The sequence below is a fragment of the Rhamphochromis sp. 'chilingali' genome (assembly GCF_963969265.1).
Source record: "Rhamphochromis sp. 'chilingali' genome assembly, chromosome: 15".
NCBI classification, from domain to species: Eukaryota; Metazoa; Chordata; class Actinopteri; order Cichliformes; family Cichlidae; genus Rhamphochromis; species Rhamphochromis sp. 'chilingali'.
This window is the reverse complement of record NC_137942.1, coordinates 19,101,826-19,120,500: the sequence shown is the minus strand read 5'-3', so window position 1 is coordinate 19,120,500 and position 18,675 is coordinate 19,101,826. Positions and strand designations below refer to the sequence as shown.

The following is an 18,675-nucleotide window of genomic DNA, read 5'->3' as shown; positions in this document are numbered from 1 at the left end:
GGGGTCAGATGCTGCTTTTAGCATTATTGTGTTTTTGGAAGGAGTAAATAATTAACATATTTCAAGAAACTGTACTTATTAAAAGGTCTTTCATTGGTTTCTTTTTCCTTTCTTTCTTTCTTTCTTTCTTTTTTTTTGCATCTGTTCAATCAAGTTTTACGAGGGCAGTCATATTACTTGTGCGCCTATTCACGTCTTGAATGTGAGGTGGAAGGAATCACTGATGCAGCGACTGCATGTCTGTGTCAGCCTCCTGTGTGTGCATGCAGAGTTATGGCAATCAACGCTGGATAATCCTAGGTGTGATGACTTGAAGATTTTATGAATATTAAACACCAAACACCAGCAATTAAAAGAGGTTAAGTGGTGACCCAATCCGCAGGTAGGTTATACTGTAGTGAAAATGAAGCCAGTTGTAGATGCCCACTGCAGTTGGACTATATTAGTCTACGCAGAGGTCTAGGCTATGCATCCTCCCTCCCTCTCTATCTCTCCCCCTCTCTCTCTCTCACTTATCCACTCCCGCCGTGGTGGTGAGCCTGCGACGTTGGATGGAAAAAAAGCTCCCTTTTTGTTCCCTCGACGCACGATTTGGAGGAAAAATGAGTGAAGGTACTGTACAAAAATTGCCCCTTTTCATCTTTTATATTTTTTAATTATTTATTTATTTTAACCCAACCTGGTATGATAAAATATATGCACGCGACGGCAACGGGAGGACGCACCTGCACCACAGACTCCCAACGCTTTGCTAGGTTGAGTCCTCTTGGTGCAACAGAAGCCCCATATGGCAGATTTCATGAGGTCATGGAAGCACGCTTTTCCCTGCTTGTGGTTTGAATTATCCGCGATGAGGAGCAAAGTTAGGTTTTAGAAATATGTACGTGCAATCGGGAGAATTTTATTGCTGGGTATTAGCGCGCATTTTCTTCGGGTTTTTTTTTCTTTTCTTTTTGGTACAGTTGTCGTTCATAAGGTGGTATTCCTGCGCGACTGGCTTTAGAAGTGATTAAAATCTGTGGCGGTAGATTTAGAGTGTCACATGAAGCTTGGCTGGTATTTATGCTGGATTCTGCGGAGATAGGATGGCCGGGCAGAGTACGCGCCATGGACAGATGTGCGCGAGGGGATTTAGTGTCGAGGGAGGGAATCGCTCAGGGCATAAAACTGACTGTGCGTGCGCGCGCGCGTGTGCTCTAGCTTGTGGGTTTTTCTTTTTTTCTTTTTTTTTCTTTTTGGAGGGTGAATGGATGGACCAGCTACTCTGTTGCGCTACAGACACCTCTCTGTTCTTCTACCTGCAGTCAGGGCTTTGGCTTAAGCTGCCTTTAGTTTCACTGTGCTCGCGCGTGTGTGAGTTAGCGATTGAGGGAGAGACACAGAGAGAGAGATAGTCTGCCGGCAGCAGCAACAGTGTCCGACTACTGACCGATGGACCGCACAGATTCTTTCGCCCACACATTTTTAGGCTGCTAGGCACGAGATAACAGTTAGCAAATGTGAACAACACTTATCTTTTTTGTTGTAATCACTAACTTGATTATATTAATTGTAGGGCTGCAACTAAAGATTTTTTGGGTAGTCGACTAACAAACAATTTTTCGCTCATTAGTCGATTAGTCAGGGATTATTTCAATAACTCTAATTATCTCCGTGTCCTGTGGAGAAACGTCCTGTTCTAGGCTCCAGTACCTCACCTGCTCAAGTCTGCCCACCTGCGAATATCACCCTTTTGTCTCATCCCACAGCAAATTAAAATAATGACCCAGGAAACATATGAATTAGGTATTAGGCAATACACATTATAGCGCTAGTAGTATTTAAACAAATAATAATGTGCAAATAGGAACTGGAAAAAGACTTCTGTCCCCACGTTCAAAACAAGCTTCCAATTAAATCAAAATATTTTTAGTTTCCAGTCCAAATTAACAAAGTTTCCGAAGTTTTCAGATGATTCAGTTCATGAATTCACGATTGCAGTGGACGTGCTCTGGAGTGACGCTTGCTGATAACCATGCTAAAGATGCTCTCTGTTGTGACTTCAGCCATCTGAGAGGTGCTCAAGCCTTTTTACAGGACAAACACATCTATACAATAAAATCCTGCGTCGATGAAATTTTATAGTCGACGTCATCGATTATGTCGACATATCGTTGCAGCCCTAATTAATTGACAGTGTCTGGAGACACTGATGCAGTAGTGGGTGTCCAAGCTGTTGTGCGTGTGTGTGCGTGTGTACGCGTGCATGTGTGTCTTTGAAAATGATCTGCATACATCATGTAAATAGACAGTATAACAAAGGAAGGACTTGTGTTCACTTAGATAATGAAAGAGGGAATGCATATAATCAACAAATGAGGATGCTTCCTGAAATGGTGCCATTGGTTTCTCCTTATAGTGGCAGGCTTGGACAGGTGACAAATTAAAAGAGAAAACATAAACGGTTGACCCGGCAGTGAGGAGACCCCCGTTGGCTCTGTTATGCCTGTGGGGTTATTTTGCTGATGGTTTTGGTCCACTTAGATGAATGCATTGGACCAAATTTGTGGAGGCTTGCTCTGACATCCTGTTTTTCTACATCCTGACTAGAATGGTCTCTTCCAGGATTATAGGGCCTCCATCCATAGGGCACAGTGGTTCACTAAATGGTATGATGACTATGAAAATACTATGACTCATTAACTGCTGCTTTCGCTACACCTAAATCATAATTACTTGCACATAATTAACAAATAGCCTAACGATGATGCTCGACACCATCACCAAAACACAAAGCTGGGGAATACATTATTATATTTTATTATATATGTATTACATATGAGAGGTGGGAATCATCAGATATCCCAAGATACGATTATTACCACGATACTTCACTCATGATTTTTTATTTTACATTTTGTGACAATTGCAATAACATATATTGTGAATTATCACCTTTTTCAACTGCAAATTATCCTTAAAGTTTAACTCTGACATTATCTGTTTTATCCAAAGTTATCGCACTTCATCAATTATTGCCCTAATACCGAAGTCAGTAGTCATCAGTATGCCATTATATGGGGTGAAGTTCACAAATATATGCAATATATTTCTGATAATACAGCAGTTAACTGATGAATCAGTGAACATTGCGTGTTTCTGTCTACATGGACAGAAAATCACATTTAACTATTACATCTGTACTCAGCAACCTTGCCCTGTTCCATATGAATATATCCAGAATACAACCAGCTAGTAGTCAGCTAAGTCAAGTCCCCACAAGTTATGCTTATTCATAAAGACTCAGACTGATATCAATATGTTGGCAATCTGTCTGCATTTATAAATTAGATAGAACTTGCAAACCTTCTGCAGCCTCTCTATTGGTGACTGTCCAAGTCAGACTGCGACTGTTTGCAGAAAGGTTGCTTCCTATCAAGTGAGATAAGGCCTCTTGTTTCTACTATTCCCAGAGAATTTTAACTTTTTAACAAAACACACATATTTAGTGTCTCTTCATCAATACAATATTGTCTCACAAAATATCGCAATACAATACTGAATCTTTTTTCTCTCCCAACCCTATTATTTATCAGAATCAGGATCCAGAATCCTGCTATAATTTTGTTATTGTGATTATTTTCCTTTCATTTGTCACATGTCAATTTCCTAAGCAGGGGGTTCCTTCGTATGCCATATAGTAAATTAGCTTTCACTAAAGTGAAAGCCTTTACTGGCCTTTTTTACCTTGGCTCATTCAATCACTGTCGTCACCTACTTGCATAAATAAAAAATACATAAGAGCTACATGTCAAACTATAGAGAGCCCCATATCTTCCCTTAATAGTATCAGTTTGCCTTCCACACATTTCTTAATTTTCTCTCTACCTGCTGCATTCATTTGTCCCATGATTCCTTTTGTTGCCCCTGGAGGAATGATGAGCAGTCTCCAATCAATTGCAATCACAGATCAGTGGTGCACCAAGGAAGAAGGGGGAGAGAAAATCAGTAGGGGAGGTGTGCCTGGGAGACCTAAATAATGACCACCTACCAACCAAAAGCCTTTGGCTTGCTGCAATATAATCTTCACTTCATCAGGATGCTATTGAACTGTGTTACTCATAAAAAATCTGTGCTGCTGACTGTTAGGTTAGATCTCAAGAGCTGACAAATATAATACTAGCAAAAACTTTGATTTCAGTTTTTATGAATGAAAACACTATAAATTGACACTGTAGAGTTCACTGTGCATAAAACGGAGGAAAGAAAGATAGGTGAGTGGAGGACTGGACTGGTGCCAGATGGGTGGGAGCTTCAGTAGTTATTGAAAAGTTAATGACTTGAGCCATTAGTGCAATTTTATGGTCTTAACCTCAGAGCACTTAGAGACCAAGATAGTTAGAGCTCAGCTAGCCTAATTTAGGCATCTTGTCCTAGGATCCAGGTCAAACGATGGTGGTTTGGTGAAGGAGTCTAGATGTAAAACACAATATTTGCTATCAGAGAGAAAGGACATTCTTTTTTCTCTTTCTATTCCATATGGCCAGTATAATAGCACAAACTAATGTGGAGATTAAATGCATAAAAAATGTTGTACATATCTGACGACATGTATAGTGTGCACTTCTGATTACTGATGGGATATAAACCCAGATGGCTGGGAGCGTGACTGACTGCTTAGCTGCCTTGCTACTAAATCACTACTGCTACATCTCACAGCCGACTTGTTGAGATGTTGCCATTTTGCAACTCTAGACTCCAAGCTGTAGATACAAATTCAGCCTTATTGATAACAGTATACAAGAAATGTAGGATTTAAAACACAGGACTGAAACCTCCTATGACAAGGAGACATATGGGACCGAGACTAATGGGCTTAAAAGTCAGTATTTTATATGATCACTAGTAGTTATCAGCCTTGTTTAAGGAAATTAGAAGCTCTTCTTTGGATACTGACTGTCTTTTGTTCAGTTCAGTGTGATCATGATCCCATTCTGCTTCAGTGATGTTGAGGTCCAGGTTCTGGGGAGGCCAGTCCATGACTGATAGTTTTCCATTGTGTATTTCCCAGGTCCACTTTTACTCCATTGGCAGTGTTTTTGGGATCGTTGTCATGCTGAAAAATGAAGTTGTTGCCAATTTGTACTGCATGGCGGATCAGCACCTGATGATACTTTTCTGTGGTTCATACTTCCACTGACTTTCACGAGGATCCCCAACAGTGCTGGCTCAAATGCACCAAACCATGACTCCACCATGTCTTTCAGATGGCTGTAGATAGTCACTTTGGTACCGTTCTCCTGCCCTCTTCTATACATACTGCTGATGATTTGAGTTAGAAAATAAATTAATTTGGATCCATTACTCCATCAGACCTGTTGCCCCTGATTTTCAGTCAGGTTCTTGTGTAGTTTAGCGTATCTCAGCCTTCTTTCCCTGCTTCCCTTCCTTAATAATGACTTGTTGACAGCCACTATTCCCCTGAGTTTTTGATGACACTTCAGTGAACAGTGCATGAATCAACTGAAGGGCCAGATGCACCATCTTTGGTCGTGTGTGAGGTCTTTGCAGGATTTGTTTTTATTTCTTAAAGAGATGGCTTGTCAGATACTGTTCATCTGCTGTAGATACATTTTTAGGTTTGCCTCTTTTTCTTTTATCTTTCATTTGTCCAGTTTCTTCAGTTTTTTCCCAAAGGCATTCTGAAAAATGCAAAGTTTTTGGATAATACCTCTTTGGGGATCCCCTTGGTTGGTGAAGTAATATTATTTTATCCCTGTCAAACCTTGGTATCATTGGCATTTTTATGGATTCAGCTAGTTAGTAATAAGTGCCTTAAAGATACAATTTAAAATGCATTTAAATGTTTTCTGGCATGTGTAGACACAGCAGTAATTAATCTTTTGAGTTAGGTACCTTTTCTAATCATAGGTCAGTGTTAAGTAACTTGCAGGGGACCAAACTTTGAAAGACCTTCAGAAAGCCTGGTTAACTGAAGACCATCTAAAAATTACAACAAAAGTCTGGCCTCTTGGAAGCAAAAAAGAAATGAAAAGGTGAGCTGGATCAAGACTTTTGCACAGTACTGTATATTTACAACGGGGTCTTCAACTAGCTTTTTAACTGATAAACTATTATAATAATATAAAAATGATTTTTTTCCCTTTCCTATTCATACCTTCTCTATCTGAAGATAGAGACTATGAAAAATCTGCCACACTGTAAAATTGTAGACCTCTGTAAACCTTTACAGTAAATAAAGATGTAAATGTCAGTATCGTGCCTTCCTAAATGCAGGGTTGATTTACTAAGTTGCAGTCCATTATGGGCCAGTTCATTTTGAGCACTGTGCTCATAATGGACTTACCTAAAGTTTATATTCCTGGAAAGCAGGTTTCTCAGCTCACTGGCCCACAATTGTTACTCCCCACCAGATTTACCTCTCGTAGCGTCCCTTTTTCCCAGCCACGCCCCTCCAAATCAATGTCTGGATCCACCAGAAAAGATTATGCAAAGATCCTGAGAGGGATAACCCCAGGGAAACATCCACACTTGCTTACTCCTCCACATCAAAATTCTTGGCCACAGCACACTGTGCTCCCTTTTCAGCCTACCAGCTGTTGCGGTGCTGTGTGCAATCAATACAACAGTCATGTTTCACAACAACTGTCACTCCTTCACTGCCAAGAACCTGTGGGAGGTCCCCTTGGGCAAGAAACTGAGACACATAGTAGACAGTGACTCTGTGACGGGGTTTCAGAAATGTAACATCCAGTGACAGATTTGAGAGATTTAGAGTCAGTTTCATTAGCTGTACTTAAACTAGGCGGGAATGTGTTGATAGGGGGGAAATCTGTGTTTCCCTGTGTCGGAGGATGAGACGTGAAAGGAATACAGAGGGTTTACACAGAACGGTGCCAGGGAGTGGGAGAAATGATGGAAAGCAATGCATGTAACAGGTAGAGATGGGAAATAAGAATGTTACAGTATGAGGAGTAAGGGCAAGAAGAACGGGAAAAAACAGGGAGGAATGAGAAGCTGGTGAACCAGCTCTTCAACACCACCTAACCCGCTGAATGACAGGAACTCTCACAGGAGGGTTCAAGCACATCTCATACCTGTCAAGCTAACCATAAATTCAGGAAAGAGTTGATGGAAAATCTGCAGAAATCCTTGTCACCAAGTATTTTCAACCCAGTGCTGAGCGTAAAGTCCCACGCTGCCGAGTGGCACAGACCCGTTATGTGCTACCTGAACTCAGCTACAGTGTGACTTTAAAAACAATGCTGAAGTCATTTTAGCTGAATCAGCTAGAGGCATAGGCGTTCTTTTCTCATTACTTTCATAGCCACATGCAGATCCGCTGAAAGCCAGCGGGCTTTAAACAGTGTGGGAATTGACAAGCACTTTTAAGTAAGGACTCAGCTCCACATCTGCTCAGTAAACTCACATGAGCCTTTATTTCAGGGCCAGTCTGATTTCGGTTCTCGCATTAATAGATTTGCAACTCTGAGCTTTATGACTGTAATTGGAGTGACAAAGTGGTGCAATATGACCTGACACTGACAAAATGATTCTGACGGAGAATGGCTGTCGCACACAAAGAGGAGGATGCACTGATGCGTGTCTGTCTGATGGTAGGTGTTGGTGACAAACTCAAGCAACACGTGCGCGAGTGTTTTGATGTGTGTATGGACGGTCACGCCTCGCTTCAGAATAGAACATCACAAATTGGCTACACTGTGAGAAAATTTTTCAGCATTGCAATGGTAATGCATTTAAAGGGGCAAAGTTCAAGCAATCAGCAGAGCTGCACTGCTGCACACGCGATAAACCTTCTTCTTGACATCGTGCACCAAATGCGTGCTTCGAAACTATTCAAGCTGCAAATTTTGCCGTCTCTCCCTGCACTCTGCCAGTGCACATTTCCCCTGCTCAGCTTCAACTACCACGTCACCCACCTGCAGACCTGCAGACTGACTGGAGGTATTTTTACCCATCATTCCCCAATACCTCTACGCAAGTGTTTTCTGCCAGGAGTGATGAGGTCAGAACTCTATTCTCTGCCTTACGTAAGTACTCCAAATGTGAGTTGTCTGACTGAAATGGTCAGAGAGAGGGAAAAAAAAACATATCATCATATAAGAGTCAAGGTTCCAGATCTGTGTATTTACTGTAAGGTGGTGATCTGGACCAATAAGTCCACAGTGTTTCAAAAGTGAATGGAAATTAGTTCAACTAGTTTAAACTTTATGAAGTGTTTGGAGGCTTTCTAAATTTAATAATCTCCAGAGGATGAAGGCGTTTTGACATGACTCATCCAATATGCAGCTGTTACTGATGTGAATCATAAGAGCAATATTTTTAGAGTCTTAGAAAATGGACTTACTCATATGTTAAGCGCACACAATATGAAACTGTTTACCTTGTAAGTGTCAATCAAAATCAGTGTCAGAGAAAAAAAGTATATTGGAGCTATTTTAAATGCTGTGATTGGTGATTCTTTTTAAATTTTCCACCATATCTGCACAGACCTCAACAGAAGGTTGATGAAGCTTTTGCATGTCTGGATGGACGCTTACTATGATCCATGAATGTTATGCATGTGCTCTTTTTTTCATGGCATGAAGATGTACTGTATCTGCTTAGTGTTTAGTGTTTGTGTGTACTGTATGTGTGTTAAGTAAGGACGCCATCTGCCATCATCTTTGGTTTGTGCCAACCCCCCCCCCCCCCCCTTTTAACTCACACCCATGCTCATATATACAAAATCCCTCGGCGTTTGAGTTTCATGAAGGAGCGGGGAAAAAAACTCGCTTGCCTGCTGTGGAAGTGTGTGTGTGTGTGTGTGTGAGAAGGGGAGGCAGAAAGTAGAGTGGGAGGGATGTGTAGAGCAGTGCAATTGTTCAAGGGTGATGAATAAAAGCACAGAGATTAATCGCAAGAGAAACTTGTGGTATTTCTGCTTGATATTTAACCTGTGGTATGCTACTTTGACTTTGAATGGATGCTTAGCATATTTTCTTGTAGATTACACACACAAACACGTACACACAAATAATGAAATACAGTTACATGCACATACTTGCACACACATAGCAAGTGGATTTTGGAATAATGCCTTGTTTTTCTGAACTGCCCTAGATTCATTTGGCATCTGTGCTGCACACTCATCTCTCTCTCTCTCTCTCTGTTGTTATCACTCTGCTTTTCCTCTTACCCACAGACAGCGACACGTTCCATCGCCCCTTTTCTTGTAGCCTGCCTCTCTTGGATATCTTCCTCTTTCCCTGTCGTTATCCATCTTTCCCCCATCTTCCCTCCTCTGTTAGTACTGACTGCTAAGATCTGGGTATAAATATTTTAGCTCTGTCACCCATTCTGCAACTGCAGTTTCACAGAGAGACTGTATCTCTAGTCAGCCTGCTTGTGTGTGTGTGTGCCTGTGTGCATGCCTAGGCACTGTTGATTTGGATGAGTATTTGGTGGCATGTTCTACTGAAGCATCTGTTTGCATTCTAATTAGTGTGATTTTTGCCTACAGAAGCTGACTGTTGCAATGTCTTGGTCACAGAGTTGGTCTAGAACCCAGTTTGTGAAATGTGTTATTTGTTTTCCTCTTACATACGCAAAAGTTAAGAGCATTCTGGTACTGAAAACAAAACGGCATCCAGAGAGCACTGAACACCTGAATACAGTGGCAATTGTTTCATCTGTTGAGCATTTTTGTTTTAAGCAATTTTCTAAAGAAAAGAGGCATTTATTGGGCTTTATGATTCACTGAAGCTGCATTTTGTTGTGGGAAAAAGGTGAAGACAGACGCTGGAGGCCTCATGGCTGATTTAATGGAAAAAGCCAAGCACTGACAAATCAGTAAGTTTGCAATGCTTTTATAAAGTTTGAAAACATGTTTAGGTCTTCTATATTTTGTCATGATTTAGACTTGATTCTTTTTGCCCTTCAGTCTAAAGACATTAAAAAAGCAAAAAGAAGTTTTTTTTTAAATACAGATATGCTATAAATGTGTATGCCTTGCTGCTTCTACAAACTAATTGGAGTACACCTGTTCCTAACTGAATTCACTGAACCTTATCTGCATAAGATCTCAGTTTCATGGGCCTTGCGATCAGTAGGAGACCCTGCTGGGGAAACATCTTTTTTTGCATTAAAGATGCTGTTCTATATGCAAACATTAGAAAGGTACTTCCCGAGCAGTAGTGAAAATGTGGTCGGTGCAATGGAGACTTTCACTTTCAAAGTGAAAGCTGCATTTTTGAAACTTATTTGGTTGCAGGGTCAGGCATTCAAAGTAAAGGATGAAGATGAATTATCTCTGTTTCTGGTTTGCATTACTCTTACAACCCCTCATCTAAAAGTCTAGGGGGGACAACCCAACCAGAAATCTGGAACAAGATTATGGAACGAGCATAATATATGAAAAATTATATATAATATATATAATATATAAACTGTATAGCAAACTGTAGCAAAATGTGCAACAATATATATATATATAAAATGTAGCAAGTAGACATCAGGGTCTCTAAGACCAAGACAAGAATCATAAATCCCCACTCAGAAAAGAAAAGAAATACTTAGCTATATCTAAAAACTAAATTTCAGTTCAGCTTCCTGGATGGTCATGAAAAAAGAGGAAACCTATAAAAACACAGTGGCAGAGAACCCAATTCAAGGGCCTGAATATGAGGGCAGCAATAGAGTTCAGATACTGTACTTTTAAAGGAAAAATCCTATATGATTTAAATTTGGCTGATATCCCCTTTTAAAGTAGCATCCTTGTGTAATTATAAACTGTTCCCAGCAATTCTGCTGTGCTTTGGATTGCTGCTGTTCTTTCAGATTTCCATTTGTGACATGCACTGGATTTCCTCCACTATGTCAAAATGACAACCGTTCAAAATGAAATTTGTTTTGGGGATGAGGAAGAAATTTAAATCAACACGATCTGGCAAATAGGCAATGTTTTGAGGAACTACTATGTTGATGGATTTAAAAACAGTCTGTTAGCAGACACAATGTGGCACATGCCTTAGTTCAGGATGTTTTTGACAAATGTTCTCTAGTTCAGATGGCACAAAAGTTGCAGTAAAGCTCAGCACTGGCAGTCTGTGGAAAAACTTGAGAATGCATTTGGTCTTGCGCCTCACTTAATGCGCTTCCACTGGGCTTAGACAGAAGGGTGAATTCAGGTTTGATTATGCAGCTCCAAATCACAACAACAGTCACCTCAAAGTCCTTTCTACTGTAAGGTAAATAAGCTACAGTATTCTGGAGAAACACCCAATAATCAAAAGACCCCATATGAGCTAGCACTTTGCAACGGTGGGAAGGAGAAACTGGCTTTTAACAGGAGTAAAACTCCAGCAGAAGCGAATCCTTTCCTGGTAGTTGTTGTTAATGATAATCATTTCCATGAAGGCAGAGTCTGAGATTTTTCCTTTAAAAAAAAAAAAAACATTTACATGAAAAACTTGGCTTTTGCATTTTCATTGTGGGCACTATTTGTGGATTAGTGAGAAAAACAACAAATTAAATTGATTTTCGGATGAGTCGGAAGCTGTGGAAAACTTCCAAAGTGACTGTATTTTATGAAAAAAATACTGAAACACGAAAAGCTCTGTTTGGACGGATCACCCTTTGATGATTCTGGGAAGACCACTTCTAAATTGTTCCAGCGGATTAGAGATTAGATCATCCCCCACTAACCTGCAGCCTGCAAAAACCTGTAGGTACTTGTGGCTGCTTTTAGCTTTTAGCTTACAGATTTCCAGACATGAAAAAAAAAAAAACAACTCTGTATATCTTTGTGCCTTCATTCATAAAAAAGACTCATGTTCACATGCTTTCAGATTTACAGTTATGTTTTCTGGCTGAGAGTCTTCAGCTGTGGACTAATGCAGAAATAAGTAATCAATAGTCAAACACTACCTTTCCTTTAGTCAATAATAATATTGATTGCGGTACATCCTCAGTTAAAACAAGCCAGGGAAAGTTCCTTTGTTCTTCTTTTTCATTTTCCAGAGTCTAAAGCTGTTTTGTTTTGTTTTGCTGGTCTGTAGTCACAGAAACCCACACAGACGCACTGCAGGCCCTGAATACAAGCAGACATAGGCTGTAAAATGTGCACAAAGCTAAGCCAAATGCACATCACATAAACACAATGCATATGCATCCTCTTTGCTCTCCTAGGGTTTCAAATCATTTCACAAATGCTCACACTTAATCCAGGCTTAGGTGTGTGTGTGTGTGTGTGTGTGTGTGTGCGTGTGTGTGTGTGTGTGTGTGTGTTGTGTATGTGACACTGTACTGTGCCATGGTTTATATGCATGGCACAGTCATGTCGTTTATACAGTCTCATACTTTTCTAAACAGCTTACATAATAAAAGTTATGAAGTAGTAGGCAAACCTTCATGATTTGGATACCAAAGATCTGAAGCATAAATAGATTTTTTTCTTAAAATCTAAATGTTTTTGTTTTTATTCAGATAGAAATCCACTAGCTGCTGGAGCTGATGATGACAATGACTACATATCTGTTCCTGCAGTTTGTTATAGTTGCCTGAGAGAGTGAGTGAGTCAGTGTATATGTCTGAAAGCCTTGTCTTTTAGTATTATATTACATAATATATATCGCAACCACGCAAAATATCCATGATTGTAAAATGTCACAATTCACACTGATGCCAACCACCTTTCTTAAATTAAACTTAAGTCCAGTTTTCATCAATAAAGGATGTTTTCATGATACTTCATATGTATTTGAGTTAATAATTCTTACCTGCCTTACCTCATACTTTTCTATAATGCTGTGGACGCAGCTATTGGTAAAGTGGAAAACTATCAGTGATAACACTACAGTTACTTATCAAACAATTATGCCGTTATTTGTATCCCATACATTTTTCAGTTGTCTTTGTTTCTTCTATACTGCCATTAGCCATCAAATGCTGCTTTTCAACAACTGCCAAACATTAGTCTGCACATCAGCTATGACAGAAATGGCAAAACAAGCAAAATATGCTCAGGAGTAGACATATGCACATCACTTTGTCTGATTGTTGCATGAAAAACAAGAACGTGACCAGGAATAGCTATCCTCTGTTGCAAACAAAATATCAACTCAATACAAGCACTGGCCAAAGAAATATGATACATACAATTTCAGTTTGCACAGCAGAGCTGCGGTTAACACATTTTTATGTCAGGTGCTCTTTGGGCAGGTTTTCAGCAGTTTTGCTGTTGGTGGATTGTACACACTCCTTAAAAGTAGATTTGTGTTGAAATGTAGGTCATGTTAGGTGATCCTAATGCTGCAAAGTAATGTAATGAGTTGTGTGAAGAACTGATTCCTATATAAAGTAAATAGAGAAATGCACTTCTGCTTGGTTGCAACACTGCTCAATGTGTAATGAAAAATCTGATTATTCTATGCAGGTGCAAAAATGTGCTGACATTATACTACTAAGTTAGTTTAAAAAAAAAAAAAAAAGGTTTTCTTTCTTCTTACATTTTGCTGTAAATTGATTCCACATGCTACTGCAACTATTTATTATCAATAAGAGTAACCTCTACTACTCAAAGATGAGTAATTGTATTGTGTATATGTTTAGGGGTTTTATTGTGAATAGCTTCGGACAGAAAGAGCACATGCATAGGACACATCTTGCATATTGTTGCAAAGCCTAATTGGAATTTAGAGAGATTCCAAGGGGTAGATCTAGTAGCCAATAAGGAGTATTGCTTTTTTCTGGCCCTCTTATGAGTTTTCTTAGTTTCCCAGAAAGGCAGCTATCAGGATTTGTCTAATGCTGAATATAGGTAGGAAATTCATGGGTAGCAGACTTGAGGCATTGGTGTAGCAGATTGGCAGGTGGTTGGCCTGGAGGAGGAATTGGAAAAAGCAGCAGGATAGCAGGCTAGAGGCTAGCTCAGGAAAAGGCCTAGGAAAAGGGTGAAGGCTAGTCAGGTGGATAAGTTTATTCATTCTTCCACCTTAGACAGGTTTAATGAGTGCTTTTTAAAAAAATATATAAATTGATTTATTTTTACAATAATTATAATTATGACCTCAGTATATCACAGATCAACACTCCTAATGCTTTACAGACAAACTATATGTGTACTGTATATATATATACAGTACACATATACATATAAGCTGCTGATAGACATGGATGACATACAGCATATTAGAGTTCCCAAGATTCTCAGAAGGGGAAATAAAACACTCATGCAAAATATCCAACACATCTCAATAGGTGCGAAAAGTACTGAGTGTGTAATTGGCATGCAAAGAATGAAGTAGTGTGTTTTCTGATATCAAGGCTTTATTCAATCTTTTGACACAGTATGTCACTCGTTGTCATCCTTTCATCACTCTGTCTCTCCTTTCCTCTCATTTTTCTCCCCTGCCTTTAGCTCTGCAGTCAGAGGCCTCTTTGGCAGATTTTGCCCAGCAGTACTAAGGACACATGTGCCTTGAAGGAAAGACAGACAAACACGCAGATGGGTGGGACGTGAGGATAGACAGTGTTTGTTTGAAGCTTAGTTTCAGTCTTTTCTCATTCTCAGTCAGTCCCATTCGTGGTGTAGTCTAGGAAGACGTGGGAACAGTATTCATTTACTGGGCTTTTGTAGTTATGATTAAATTAAATGTTCTTTGATAATTCTGTTCTTACAGCAAAAATACTATGTGGTACTCATGCATGATTTATTTCTCTTTTTTCTTTTTCCCCCATTTACTTTGCATTAAAACGTTGTATGTACACTGTGGGATAATTAATCTTGAAACAAGAAGGCTAAAAGTTATGCCTGACTTTCACATCATTATCTAACCATTTGTGACACATTTACCAGATGTGGCCTCCTTCACACCTTCAGCTCAGTTAGCTCACCTGCTTCCCCCAAGTTTATGACCTTTGTTGGGAGTCATTCGATGCTGAACCCAGTCTTTGTTTACAGCCTCAATTTCTTGCCTTGCAGGGTGCTTATTATCATCAAACAGCAAACGACCTAAATACTGGCAGAGTGAAGATTTTGATACTTTTAGGTCAAATAGTTGTTTTCATATTCAGCTTCCACTTCATTAGGTACACCTGTCCAACGGCTCATTAGTATAAATATCTAATCAGCCAATGACACAACAGCAGCTTAGGGTAGTGGCATGTAGACACAATCAAGATGACCTATTGAAGTTCAAGCTGAGCTGGGATTTTCCCACAAAACCAGAGAATGTCAAAAAAAGAAATACTATGCTGTGAGCAGCAGTTCTTTTGCCAGAAAATGCCTGGTTGCTGCAAAAGGTCAGAGTAGAATGGCCAGACTGCTTCAAGCTGATAGGAAGGGAAAAATAATTCAAATAACCACTTATCACAACCAAGGCATGCGGAAGAGCACCTCTGAAAGCACAATGATCCTTGAAGCACATGCAGCAGCAGCAGAAGACCACATACCTCTCTCATACTGTATTTATTCTGTATAAAAATATTGTATTCTCATTTATCTGCTCGGTGGCTGTGTTACACATTTAAATGCAGCAAAGTACTTGGATGAATTTCAAGCATAATTAGACATTCTTTTATTGCTTGCAACCACCAAAAAATTACATAGATCATAATCTGGCATATCTCACATCATCAAGACGCTGTGTCAAGTTAATTAAGACATGTCTTTATGCTAAGATGGTGATAGAGAGGTCGACACTTTTGTCTGAATTTAGACAAACCAAAGTATTGTAACAGCAACATTTACAGAAATAACTCACTGTAACGGCTGACTCATAAGATTAATGAAACCTTGTCAAAGACAAAGACAGCATTAAATCCTTTGTAGAGTTCATGGATGAAACTTTATGTGAAGTCTTCGGAGCAGCTATGGTTGGTTAACACTTTACAGTTTCTTTATGCTCACGTAACAGTGACGAGCAAGTTAGACCCCAAAAATTAATTAACAAAGGATTCAAATCTATTTTAATTCAACATATTTTAAATAAAGAAGAGCAATTGAAGAGCAGACTTACAGCATAAATTCACATCAAATGTAACTGACTAATTCACTCGAAAGCTGTTTCACGGAGAGATGTGGGAAATTCTTTTGTTGTTTCTTAATTAATGAAGTGGTTAAAAGGTCTGGAGATGTCAATGGCAATTTTATTTTCATTGCAAGCAAACTCAATTGGAGATGAGTCAAAGGGTATAATTTGGAAGCAAGGAGCTCTTAATGCAAGTGAAACATACTCAGACTGCAACACAATATAAACCATCATAGAGAGAACATTGGGAACATTAAATGTGGCCAGTTCTTACATTCTGAGAAAGAAAGCACTGGTGATCTCAGGAACACAAAAGGCCTGAGTGTTCAGTGAAGAAACAGTCATAGATAATTGCAGGGTCCTTCCTGTGCACCCCAGCTGTGAAACTATATTCTTTCAACAGATGATGCAAAGATGAACCAAAATGTGGGTGTGCAGATATATGTAACATAACGGTAAGATCTGAGAAAAAAAGTGCATGGCATGCTCGGTTTCCAGTGACACTGGGCCTCTGGTATTTATAAATGATTTGAAAAGAAGAAAACTAGAACTAGGATAAATTCTACAATTTGTATGGATTCTTTCTCCTCAGGTTTAACCAATTACAGTAGATATATTTGATAGAGCTTCTCAGTATAATGCAGACAATGAGCAAAAGCATTCCATGAAAGCGCCTCAGGTGGAAATGGAAAATTCTGCATTGGATGAGTCTGACACCTGAGCTCATTCAAATGAGCGTGCAATTCAGTGGTGAAAACCAAACAAGAAACAATAAAATAAGAAATAAACAAGAAATAAATAGATAGATAAAATGATTTTCTTCTATTCCAACTTTAAAAAATAAAAACAAACCAAAAAACCAAAACACGAAAAAGTTGCTTTGACAACTGTAAGTGATTTAATTTGCCATCTCTTACACACAGAACAATTTCAAATGATCTTGACACAACAACACACCATATAATGTATTTATATTACACCGCACTTACCCAGAACAACCACACACCTTTGATCACTACTCTTCCCCCCCACCGTTCGCTACCGTTTGTGTCTCATTCTCCTAACCTCTTAACTTCTAAACTCCTTTTCCCCCCTCTTCTTATCCCCCGGCACCTCATTGGTCCTTTCCCATCATCATTGTTATACTCTTTGTCTACTTGCTGGTTAATTACTGTTAATGCAAAGAACTGAGTAACACATGGGCAAACACAGAGACATAGCCTCCCACAGATTCTGTAACCCATTTGTGTAACCCACCCATGGACCCATGAGAGGCAGTGGGAGCTATAAAAATGCTGACTGCACACAGCTATGAATATAGTTTAGTTTACATCTGTGCTTTGGACGGCTTCATTTCCAACCTTCTCAGTGTGTCAGCAGCTGCTTTTCTTTGATGTGATTATGGGTGGGAGACAAGAAGAGACACTGGTATGTAAGGAAAAGAGCCAACTCTGCAGTAATCTTAGCCAAATAGCTCCAATTCTCTTTCTGACCTTGTGTCTAGCTCGCTGAACTAGTATAAATGATATTTTTGACACAGTAATGTGTATTAAGTATTAGAGCTGGGCAATGAATTAATTAATTGTTTCATTTTTTTTGTTTTTAAAGTCATTAATACGCTGCACCCACCAAGCCACCCTGTACTTTATGTACTGTGCCTTTAAAACGCACTACCATGTTTATTGTCACATGACTATCCAATCCACATTGTGAAGGAAAACTCCAATCCTGAGGCGACTGTGCAACTCCAGCAGCTTGTAGCAAATAGAAACGCCATGTCTGTTGTTTTGGCACATTTTTGGCTTTAGTACACACAACACAGACAAGAAAGCCGAAAACTGAACCAAAGGTAATACCACCAGTTGTTCACAACATTTGGAACGGGCTCAAATCACTAAAGAAAATATCCCAGATTTGGTGTGTAAGCATATTGACAGTACAAACCTGTTGAAGTAAATTAATAAATGAAAATACATCAAAATATATAACTGATGCTGAGAGACAAGTACATGCTTAGTTTACACTAACTCTATTACATCATTTGTTGTTCACATGAAAATAATGGATTTGGGTTAAATGTCTTTGCTTATTTTATAAGAATTTTGAACTTGAAGGCGTTAGACTTCGCCCATTCAATTATAATGGTTTAGTAACACTACCAATAGATAAACTCACTTTTACTACATTTATTGATAATTACATTTCTAATAAAAACTCCACTGTTGATCAATCACAGTACACACAGAGTTATTACCACAGGCCAAAGATGGAAAAGTCACCAGCATCACCACAAGGCCACATTTCACTGGCTGACTGAGCAGGTCGCACCACTGAGATGTGTCGCTGTGAACAGTGGTTCCCCGCTCACAGTGGTTCCCCGCTCACAGTGGTTCCCCGCTCACAGCTGAGGTGTTTCCTGGATGAAAACCAAGGGCAAGATAGTGCTATGTTTATTTGCAATTTATGCATCAAAACATGTGCAATAAACCTGATATGTTGGAAAACATTTTACAATCAGTGAAGTTCTAAACAGTGAAACCTGAAAAACATTGCATTAAGGCCAAACATATCCACTTTGGTCTCAGCTTTCCAAAGGAGCTCCAGAAGTTTTGGTTTGCTCAGATGCAACTTTGCAAACTTAATT

At 39.4% G+C, this 18,675-nt stretch overlaps 1 protein-coding gene across 1 annotated transcript in view; it reads left to right on the top strand.

Annotated features, from left to right (window-relative positions):
* Positions 1-491: 491 nt before the first annotated feature.
* The window catches only part of elfn2b (extracellular leucine-rich repeat and fibronectin type III domain containing 2b), a 74,894-nt gene continuing 56,710 nt past the window's right edge, over positions 492-18,675 (top strand). Inside the window, exon 1 of the mRNA XM_080904517.1 lies at positions 492-612. The gene's annotated coding sequence lies outside the window, so the exon portion shown is untranslated. The remainder of the gene's footprint in view (positions 613-18,675) is intronic.